Source organism: Schistocerca cancellata, chromosome 9 (genome assembly GCF_023864275.1).
Source record: "Schistocerca cancellata isolate TAMUIC-IGC-003103 chromosome 9, iqSchCanc2.1, whole genome shotgun sequence".
In the NCBI taxonomy this organism is placed as follows: Eukaryota; Metazoa; Arthropoda; class Insecta; order Orthoptera; family Acrididae; genus Schistocerca; species Schistocerca cancellata.
Window position 1 is genome coordinate 394,039,342 of NC_064634.1, and position 9,881 is coordinate 394,049,222.

The 9,881-nt window shown below is 42.2% G+C and overlaps 1 long non-coding RNA gene across 1 annotated transcript; it reads left to right on the forward strand.

Moving 5' to 3' along the window:
- The first annotated feature begins 1,590 nt into the window (after positions 1-1,590).
- On the forward strand, positions 1,591-7,913 carry LOC126100829 (uncharacterized). Its single transcript, XR_007522215.1, has 2 exons — positions 1,591-1,691; positions 7,461-7,913. It is a non-coding gene; the product is annotated as an uncharacterized LOC126100829 (long non-coding RNA).
- The last annotated feature ends 1,968 nt before the right edge of the window (positions 7,914-9,881 follow it).

A 9,881-nucleotide genomic window follows, 5' to 3' on the forward strand; every position in this document is an offset into this window, starting at 1 on the left:
ACCTGAATTCTTAATTACGCATTTCGAGTGAAATCCGCATCGCACAATGTTGCTCTGTGGATGATATTTCCTTATAATGCATCCTCTGCTCAGGCTGTTTGTTTTGTGACGCTATGCAATGATTCGGATTACGCAGTAGAATTTTCAGAGGTTCTGTACTCCCAATATGGTGACATATTTCTAACTATGGATGCCAATTGATACATAATGCCTGTCACATACGTTTGAAATTTGGATGAAAGAAACAATAACTAAGTTTGAAATATAACAAAAAGTTATTATTTAGATTTTCCTGCTCGCCCTTGAATTTGTACGTGGTAGCAGAGTATGATTACTTTTATTTAGCTACATCAGTGAAATCCTACAAGAAGCTGTAACGCGATCCCGCTATATCTTTGGGTGATACATTGTTATGAAATTCTAATGGGATGACACATATGTCATAATTAATGTTAAAATATGTCTTTCATAAAATAGGTCGACTCCAAGCCAAAGTTATCTGTGATTTCAGCTTTTCGAATTTGAGTAACGTCACTGAAAATATTTTACCGTGCCGCCTGTCAGGAAAATCATCAAACATCTTTAAAGTAACCTCGAAAATTGCAGACGACTTTTTCAGATATACAGTACAATTAAATGTCGGCGAAGCCGGCCAAAAAGTCTCCCACAAAAGTCTCGTCTTTAACATATGCCACTTGTCTCACAATACTTTTGAAATTAAGTTGTGACTGGAATTCCATACATGAAACACACAACTTTGAATAATATTTAGATTTCATATTATATTTTCAACATACACTCACTGGTATATTAATTTAGCTATGAACAGTAATCAGAATCAGAATAAAATATGCAAACGAATGCGATGCGAATGTGAATGAGAATTCCAGAGTCTGTTTCTTCACTTAAACAACAACTGTAAAAAAATTTTCGTCACTGTATAACATAGTTTGTATTAGGTCTCGACGATTTAGTTTCTCCTTGTTCTTACATAATCTTAGTCACTCTGCTCGAATATTAACTATTGTCACTCACACGTAACTAAGAAAATATTAAAGCTACGTAAAAACTCTTAAACTTAAGAAAATAGGTGCCACGGAACCACGCCTAAGAGTCCAGCACATTCACTGTGCCCCCCATTAACGATTGTACGAAGTAGTGACGTCCACAGGCGTTACTCCAGTTCTGTCCTTTGCGTTCCCTACGAGTCATAAGGGTGCTTTATTCTGTTCCTGGATACTTCAAGGTTGTTGTTACAATCCTCTTACTGTCGGAAACTTCTTACACTGAAAGATTAGATTGGATCGCTTGCTGGCTGAAATTTTTGATCATATTTTGTTTCTCTTCTACTTCTCTATAACAACTAATTTTGCCCTGTCATCACAGAAACAACTGTTTGTTAGAAGAGTTTGTTTGTGGTTTGTGACTGTCAGTGATCGCATATTCCTCTTACAGGACGTCGCCGACCGAGTTGGTCTCGGATTTTGCCGGATGCCGATTTCTTGTAACTGGGTCCCCTGCCCCTGTATTAATAAGTTGCTGTAGTTTTATCTTGCAGAACCCGTGGCTATCCCAGCACTGTGTGTTTCAGGTGTTAGTGCTGTGTGCCGTGACGGGGGTCGCCCTGGCCACCCCTGCCGAAGACACCAGCGTCCAGAGATCCAAGAAGGCGGTCGACCCCCTGGTCACAGGTACGGAACTCCTAAAATCATCTTACGTTAGATGTAATAACGTGTACAATATGTTCATACGAGATACGTATGCTTTCATATGCGTTTTTCCTGCCCTTTTGTAAACGGTAAGAAGAAAGAAAAAGGAAGTGCACCTCGAAGGAATTATCCGAACGGAACGGGAACTGATAGATGTGATGTACATATACAAACAAACAAACGATTACAATTCCAGAAAAGTTGGGTGAATCATTCAAGAGAAAGAGTTTCACAAATTGAATAAGTCCATAACGCATTGACCCGTTCTCGCCCTTATGCAGGCAGTTGTACGGCTTTTCATTGATTGACCGAGTTGTCGGGTGTCCTCCTGAGAAATATCATGCCAACTTCTGTCCAGGTGGGGCGTTAGATCGTCAAAACCCCGAGCTGGTTGGAGGGCCCTGCCCGTAGTGATCCAAAGGTTCTGAGTTGGGGAGAGATCCGGAGATCTTGCTGTCCAAGGCAGCGTTTGTCAAGCGTGAAGACAGACAGTAGAAGCTATAGTCGTGAGCGGGCGAACATTACCTTGCCGAAATGTAAGGCAAGGACGGCTTGCCATGAAAGGCAACAAAACTGGGTGTAGAATATCGTCGACGTACCGTTGTGCTGTTAGGGTGCCGCAGGTGACAACCTAAGTGGTCCTGCAATGAAAATAAATGGCATCCCAGACCATCATCCTGGCAGTCGGGACGCATGGCGGGTAACATTCAGGTTTGTATCCCACGGCTGTCTGGGGTATCTCCAGACACGTCTTTAGCCTGGAGTCTCATTAACTGGAGTAGAATTGTCTTCGGCGATGAGTCATGCATGCTCCAAAGTGACCGTCGATGACCAGTGAAGACGTGAATGAGATTTTCACTCTGCAGCGGAGTGTACGCTGATATGAAACTTCCTGGCAGATTGAAGCTGTGTGCCGGACCGAGACTCGAACTCGGGACTTTGCCTTTCGCGGGCAAGTGCTCTACCAACTGAGCTACCCAAGCACGACTCACGCCCCGTCTTCACAGCTTTACTTCTGCCAGTACCTCGTCTTCTACCTTCCAAACCTGCCCTCGAAAGGCAAAGGTCTCGAGTTCGAGTCTCGGTCCGGCACACAGTTTTAATCTAACAAGTTTCAGTGAAGACGTGTCTGGAGAGGACCCGGACAGAGTGGCCTACCAACCAAATGTCGCCTGCCATATGGCCTGACAGCTAACAGTGATGGTCTGGGGTATATTCCTTTTCGCAGCAGGATCCCTTAGGTTGTCATCCGCGGCACCCTCACAGCACAGCGGTACGTCAGCGATATTCTTCGTCACGTTTTATTGCCCTTCATTCCAAGCCATCCTGGTCTTACATTTCAACAATATAATGCCTGCCTAGAAACAGCGAGAGTTTCTACTGCTTGTTTCCGTGCTTGCCAAACTCTACCTTGGCCTGCAAGACTTGCGGATCTATCTGCAATTGAGAAAATTTGGAGCATTATGGGTAGGACCCTCCAAACAGATTGGGATTTTGAAGACATAATGTACCAACTGGACAAAACAAACTTAATGAATTTGTGAAGCCATTTCCTTTGAATAAATCATACAGTGTTTCTGAAGTCGTAATCATTTGTTTGTCTGCACATACAAATTACATTTCTTTGCCGTCGAACAATTCCTTCGTGGTGCCACTTTCTTTTCGCCCTTAGAGTGTATGTGCGTTTACATTTTATCCAACTTCATTATTAACCGATTGCGTTAGACATTATGTAAACCTCAACATCTAAATATCAATTAACCATAAATTGCAGTAATGAGTTTTTTCTTTTATTCCTCGCACCATCGCCATTCTGATGGTTCGTGGCGGTCCACGTTGATATCATTTCTTGCGCTAATCTCTTCCTCTGATAGATATTTTGAGAAAGAACTAGGAGATCTTGAAAGCTCATAACACCAGGAAGCCGTGTTTAAAATATTAATCGCTTATCTCAAAACCACTGGTTTGAGACATTCGCATACAAAACTGCGACTTTTACCATCAGAGGCATTTGAATGTTCACCTGCACGAAGTCTAAGATAGGAATTCGGGTAACGCGAAGAAACTAGATATTGTTGGTAGAACCAAAAAAACACGCATTGCAATGTCGTGACTGATGGTTATACTTCCCTCTGCTTAAAATAACTGCTCTATGTCAAATTTTTCTACTAACCTGACCAGAGGTGCACAGCTATTCAGTCTTCAAGGTGTAGGTGCGTTTTCATTGAAGTGGTCAAAACAAACTGGAACAGAACAATATGCATGTCTGACTAAATTCTTTTTTCTTCTCTCATTCAGTATCACGTCTGCGTTTAAGCAGTCCAATATCAAACGCGGCAGAATTACATTTTCAAACGATGATATTGATATGTAAACGTCTTAATCTGGCTTTTGCCACGTCAGTGTAAAGTAGGCTTGTTCGTTACTGCATAGAAGTTGACTGGATAACACAGACTGCAGACTGGTGATGAAATGACGTTGAGGTAACTTTACTTGTGGTGTTTCACATTGTAGTCTCAGGTAATCAGCATGTGGAACTCATGTTGCCTAAACAAGCACACATCAGAACGTTGTTGAATGCGGTAGCACTACCTTGAGCGTAACATTCTTGTTCGGAAAACATTCATCTAGCAGAGTACGATCTTTATGGCCTGACCAGAAATGACAATAGCAGAAAACAGTTGCATCTTGAATGCGAATGGCTAATACAACTGTTTTTGGGATGAACGATTTATATTGAAAGCGCATTTGCGCGTTTGAAGTCATGCATCTCCCTTGTCAGACCAGCACTTGCACTTAACATTCTCAGTTATTTGTTGCATACATTGCAGTGTCAATCTCCCGGTATTATTTTTGCGCTCTTCCATTTCGTATCATGGAAGTCATTCCCCTGAGTCTTAACACATACCATATCACACTGTTTCTTCATATAATTAATAGATTCCATATATTGCTTACCATTCCAATTCTGCGATGAACATTCCCATTTCTAATCGTAGCAAACGACCTAATTTTGAGCATCCTCCTGTAATACCATCTTATTTTCTGGCAGCCCATGACTCACTTTTGTACAATGCAGTATTCCATATGCGGTTCTCAGAAATTACTTTGTCTGGTAAAGTCCAGTGTTCCGTAGTGGGAGACCTACTGTGGTGAAGATTGCTCTCCTCGACTGCGCTAGTCTGTTCCCAGTAATCTCCTTGCTTCCTCCGTCATGCGTTAATATCCTTTCAACGGAACAGAACTCCTTCGCTTCGTCAGCCACTTTGTCTCCAATTTTGGTACTAGGTTTGTCGCTAATCTCATTTCATCTATTCTCTAACACTTTCACACAATCAATTTAATTAATGAATCTTATCATTCGCACAATTTCACACTGAATTGTAATTCCGCTTGTGACACCTTTGTCTAAATACACATGTTGCACAGCATAGGCGAAAGACTGCATCTCCATCTCTCTCTTACTTCAAACCGAGCACCTCTCTGTTCTTAGCAGAACCGCCGAAGAAAACGTTACATGGTACACACCAGCCCGCCCGGCTAGCCACGCAGTCTTACGCGCTGCTTCCCGAGTGGGAAGGCGTGCCGGTCCCCGGCACGAATCCACCTGGCGGATTAGTGTCGAGGTCCAGTGTGACGGCCAGCCTGTAGATGGCTTTTAAGACTGTTTTCCACCTACCTTGGCGAATGCGGGGTGGTTCCCCTTATTCCGCCTCAGGAGGGGAGGGAGGAGGGCGGGCACTGCAGGCCGAACAGCACAATAAACAACAACCCTGGGTTCGGTGTGGGCGGCGGTGGGGTGGGAGTACTGCTGTGGCCTGTTGTGGGGTTGTGAACCACTGAGGGCTACGGCGGGACGAAGCCTCTCCGTCGTTCCTAGGTTCCCGGTTCAAATACACAATACAATACACAATGGTACACACCATCTACAGAAAAGATTATGATGTTAGGGTGTAATTGACGATGTCAGGGAACAGCTTCCGTGAATCTAGAAGAAGCCCTGGAGGACAAATATTGGAGGCGAACGCAGATACTAGAAATCATAGAACAAGTGACTAAGGATGTTGCTGCTCTGAACTGGCGAGATTAGTACAGGGCGCGATACCCTGGTGGGAGAATGATTCTTCATACACTTAGCGATCCACAGTTATGGTCACCAGATGAAAATTTAACAACTGTATCAGACGCTTGCAACAATCTCCTTTTCAGTCACTCGGAAAGACACGGGCATTCGTGCAATGATATATCTATGATCCATATTACGATTCCAAATCGCATTTTCTTCCCTTCGCAAATGAGAATCTACTAATTCATAAACAAGGTTTACAAAAATAGATCAGTTTTTATCTTTGATTCCACCTGTTAACGAGAGTGATTTCTGGGAGTATTATTATTCTAACACAGCGGCTATGACACAATATAAGTGCAAACTGATACAAAATAAGAGAAAGAGGAGAAATGGCTAGATATTGCAGTGAAAAATTGCTCGTGGAACACAAAAGCTCAATAAATTAAGCTGAGAGGAGCGATACTGAAAAATTCGGCATGTAAATGTATATTATGAATATTATGAACATTCTTGAGGTGTAATGGTCACACTGATAAAATGTGATATTAGGATACTAATTAAACAATAATAAAATAGCTCATGTAGTCATTAACAATACAAAATCTTTGTTTTTATTAAAAGAAAATTACTCTGAATAAAGATCATCTTCATCGAGGAAATCTGCTAGTCGACATTAAAATCCTGTCAAAATTTGAAGATTGTTTGTCGTCCATTTTCTTAATTGGAATAGTGTCCTCCACTATGTTAAACTAAATAGAAAGGAGGCGGAAGAATATTGCATGAGATTTTTATCGTTAACTGAGGGCAATGGAATATTACTAGTCCATTGTTCAGTAGCTAATGGAAACCTAAAGCTATCTGTAGTCAGACAGTATTTCAAGATGGACTGGCTGAACGACTGTGCTTGTAGTAGAACGTATAGTTCGCGGTGAGAAAGATTGTAATTTACTCTTCCATTTCTTTTCAATGCATGATATTATTATTGTGAAAGTCAAATATTTTCTTAGAAAGAATAAATGAGGAATTCCCTGAGTATATACTTGGCATAACGTTCCAAATAGGCTCATGTTGTATAGTGCAACATGTAGCAACTGTTTTAGGATTTCTGTGACTCTAGGGAAAGTATAACAAAGCATATAAAAAACCATGCAGACAGTAAGACTATGTGTTACATCAGAGAAACAGCATACATCAGTCGTCAGCAGGCACAGCGTCAGTTTCGGAAAGGTGGATGGGACAGTTGTATCAGGCTATGAAGATGAAGAACGAAATTTGAAATCTATAGCGTCTTTCTGTTTTTGTGTTTTAACTAGTTCCAGATTTATGTCAGGATACCAGCTGCAGAATGTATCTTTGTTGTAATGGTAATGCCAGCATTAGAAGGGAAATAAAAAATGGATTAACATAACGCAGAGATATGCTGCAAATACTACTTACAATAAAGCGTCATTTCGTTTTAATATGAGTGCAATACCAGTTAGAAGTCATGTAATTTAACGTTTCCAATTCATTTATATTTCCTTTGCATACGACACAGAGTAAAATTATTTATTGAATAATTTCTAATACTAGATTATTATTTCGCATTATACTAAAGACACCTAACTAATGTATGGATATTTATGCCTCCCGTACTGTTGTCTCATTACCCTGTTGGTAATAGTGTGCCGTTTTATTTGCAGGGGCAGCCTACAACCCATACTATTTTGGCGTGACTGGACGCTACTCCGCCCTGGGCTACACAGGGGCCTACCCCTATTCGTCAGCCTACAACCCCCTGACTGATGTATACCCCTACACAGCTAAAACGTACCCCTACACAGCCAAAACATACCCCTACACAGCCGGAACATATCCCTACGCTGCTGGTACCTACCCCTACACTGCAGCTGCCCACCCCTACACCGCTGCTGGCGCCTACCCCTACACGGCAGGGATAAGCGGTTACCCGTATACTGCCGGGGCTTACCCACATGCTGCTGCCGCTGGAGTTCTCCCCTATGCTGGATAAGGAAGATGAACTGTTCTGCAAATTCATTCTGACAATGTTCTAGTGCCTTCTGTGTTACTAATATTGTGTAATACTGGCTTTAATACTTCAGTAGTCAAATAAAAATAACTGTGGAGAAATTCAATTTCAGATTTATTTATTACACACTCATCATTTCCCACTCAGGTCCTGATCCACGCTACACTCAATAAGTTTCGTCTATCTTAGTTTTACACTGTTGTGGATAAGCAGCTTTTACTGCGTCGGCAACAGCTTTAATATTTAGAAATAAGACACACATATATTATGGATCTTATTTTGCATAGAATATCATGCAGCTACTCGATGGGGGACCCCCTTCACAGCGGAGGTCGTTTATGTATTCCTTTGATACGGAGCTCGTCTCGGAGATAGCAAGTGTTTCGCCAACAAGGTGACTAAAGATGCTCCCTTATCACCAGATCTTGTGCCAGTGACCGGCAACAATACCAGATATCTCCTGAGTGTCTCATAAAGTGTGACGACGCAACCCTGTTGATGTTACGTCCGTCATATTAGGACGTTTAGCTTGGCTGACCTCTTGGTAGTATTTCAGAGAAATGAGCTACATGTCGGGGCCAGGTTCAAGTTCTCTCCTGTCTCATTATCGTACAACTGAAACATGACATAACACCACATATACAAGGCGTGTTTTTTAAGTAAGGTCCGTTTGAACATGAGTACACAGCGACAGGTTATTTCAGAAAACTAAATTTATTTTCAGAAAGTACATACTTCACTCCATTTTTCGACATAGTAGCCAGGTTTGTTGAAACACGTATCATACCTCTCAACCAATTTTAAAATACCCTCTTAATAAAAACTTGCCACCTGTTCTGATACCCAAAAGTTCACTGCCGTTTTCACGTCGTCGTCATCATTGCAACGGTTGCCACTGAGGTGTTGTTTGACGTGGAGGAACAGATGGTAACCGCTCGGTGCAAAATTAGGACTGTAGGGTAGGTGGTCTAAAACTTTCTGGCCAAAACTGTCCAAAAACTATCGGGTCTGAACTGCAGTGTGAGGTCTTGCATTGTCATGGAGGAGGACAATTCACTGTGTCAACATGCCGCGTCTTTTGTTTTGAATCGCTCTGCGTAGCTTTCTCAGGGTTTGGCAGTATATTTCTGCATTGATAGTGGTTACTCATTGCATGAAGTCGACCAACAAAGCACCATGCCTAACCCGAAACACCGACGACATGATTTTGCACTGGGACAGAGTCTGTTTGGCCTTTATCTTTACAGGCGAGTGTGTGTGTCTCCACTCCATGCTCTGTTGCTTCGATTTGGGCGTGATATGCGAAACCCATGTTTCGTCTCCAGTTGCGATCTGACTCAAGAAGCCGTCACTTTCTTCGTGATAACAGACAAGAACTTCATCGCACACTCAAATCTTTGGTTTTTGTGGTCCTCTGTTAGGAGTTTCGGGACCCAACGGGAGCACAGTTTCCTAAACTTTAGGAGTTCGGAAACAATCTTGTAAAGCACAGATCTCGACACGTCAGGAACTTCGTTTGGGAGACCTGTTATTGTGGAGCGCCTGTTCTCACGAATCCTCGATTCAGAGGAAGCCACCAAATCATCTGTAATCAAAGAAGGGCGACCAGAGCTGTCCTCATCATGGACGTTGTGGCGGCCATCTTTGAATTCTCGTAACCACTTACGCACTTTGGTTTCACTCATAACAGCATCACCGTACACTTCCCATATCTGTCGCTGAATTTCTGCAGCAGACAGGTTCCTTGTGACAAAAAATACTAGTGTCTACAACAACATGGACCTTACTTAAAAAACACGCCTTGTATATCCAAACAGTGACTTACTCTCAACAGATACATTTAAAAAACAGCTCTCACATATCGCAAGAATAAAGGCCACTGTATGTGAAACAAGAAATCCTTTTCCAACTAAACAACATCTCAGCTTCTACAGGCAACAATGACAAAAAATGTTCAAATGTGTGTGAAATCTTATGGGACTCAACTGCTAAGGCCATCAGTCCCGAAGCTTACACACTACTTAACCTAAATTATCCTAAGGACAAACACACACACCCATGTCCGAGGGAGGAC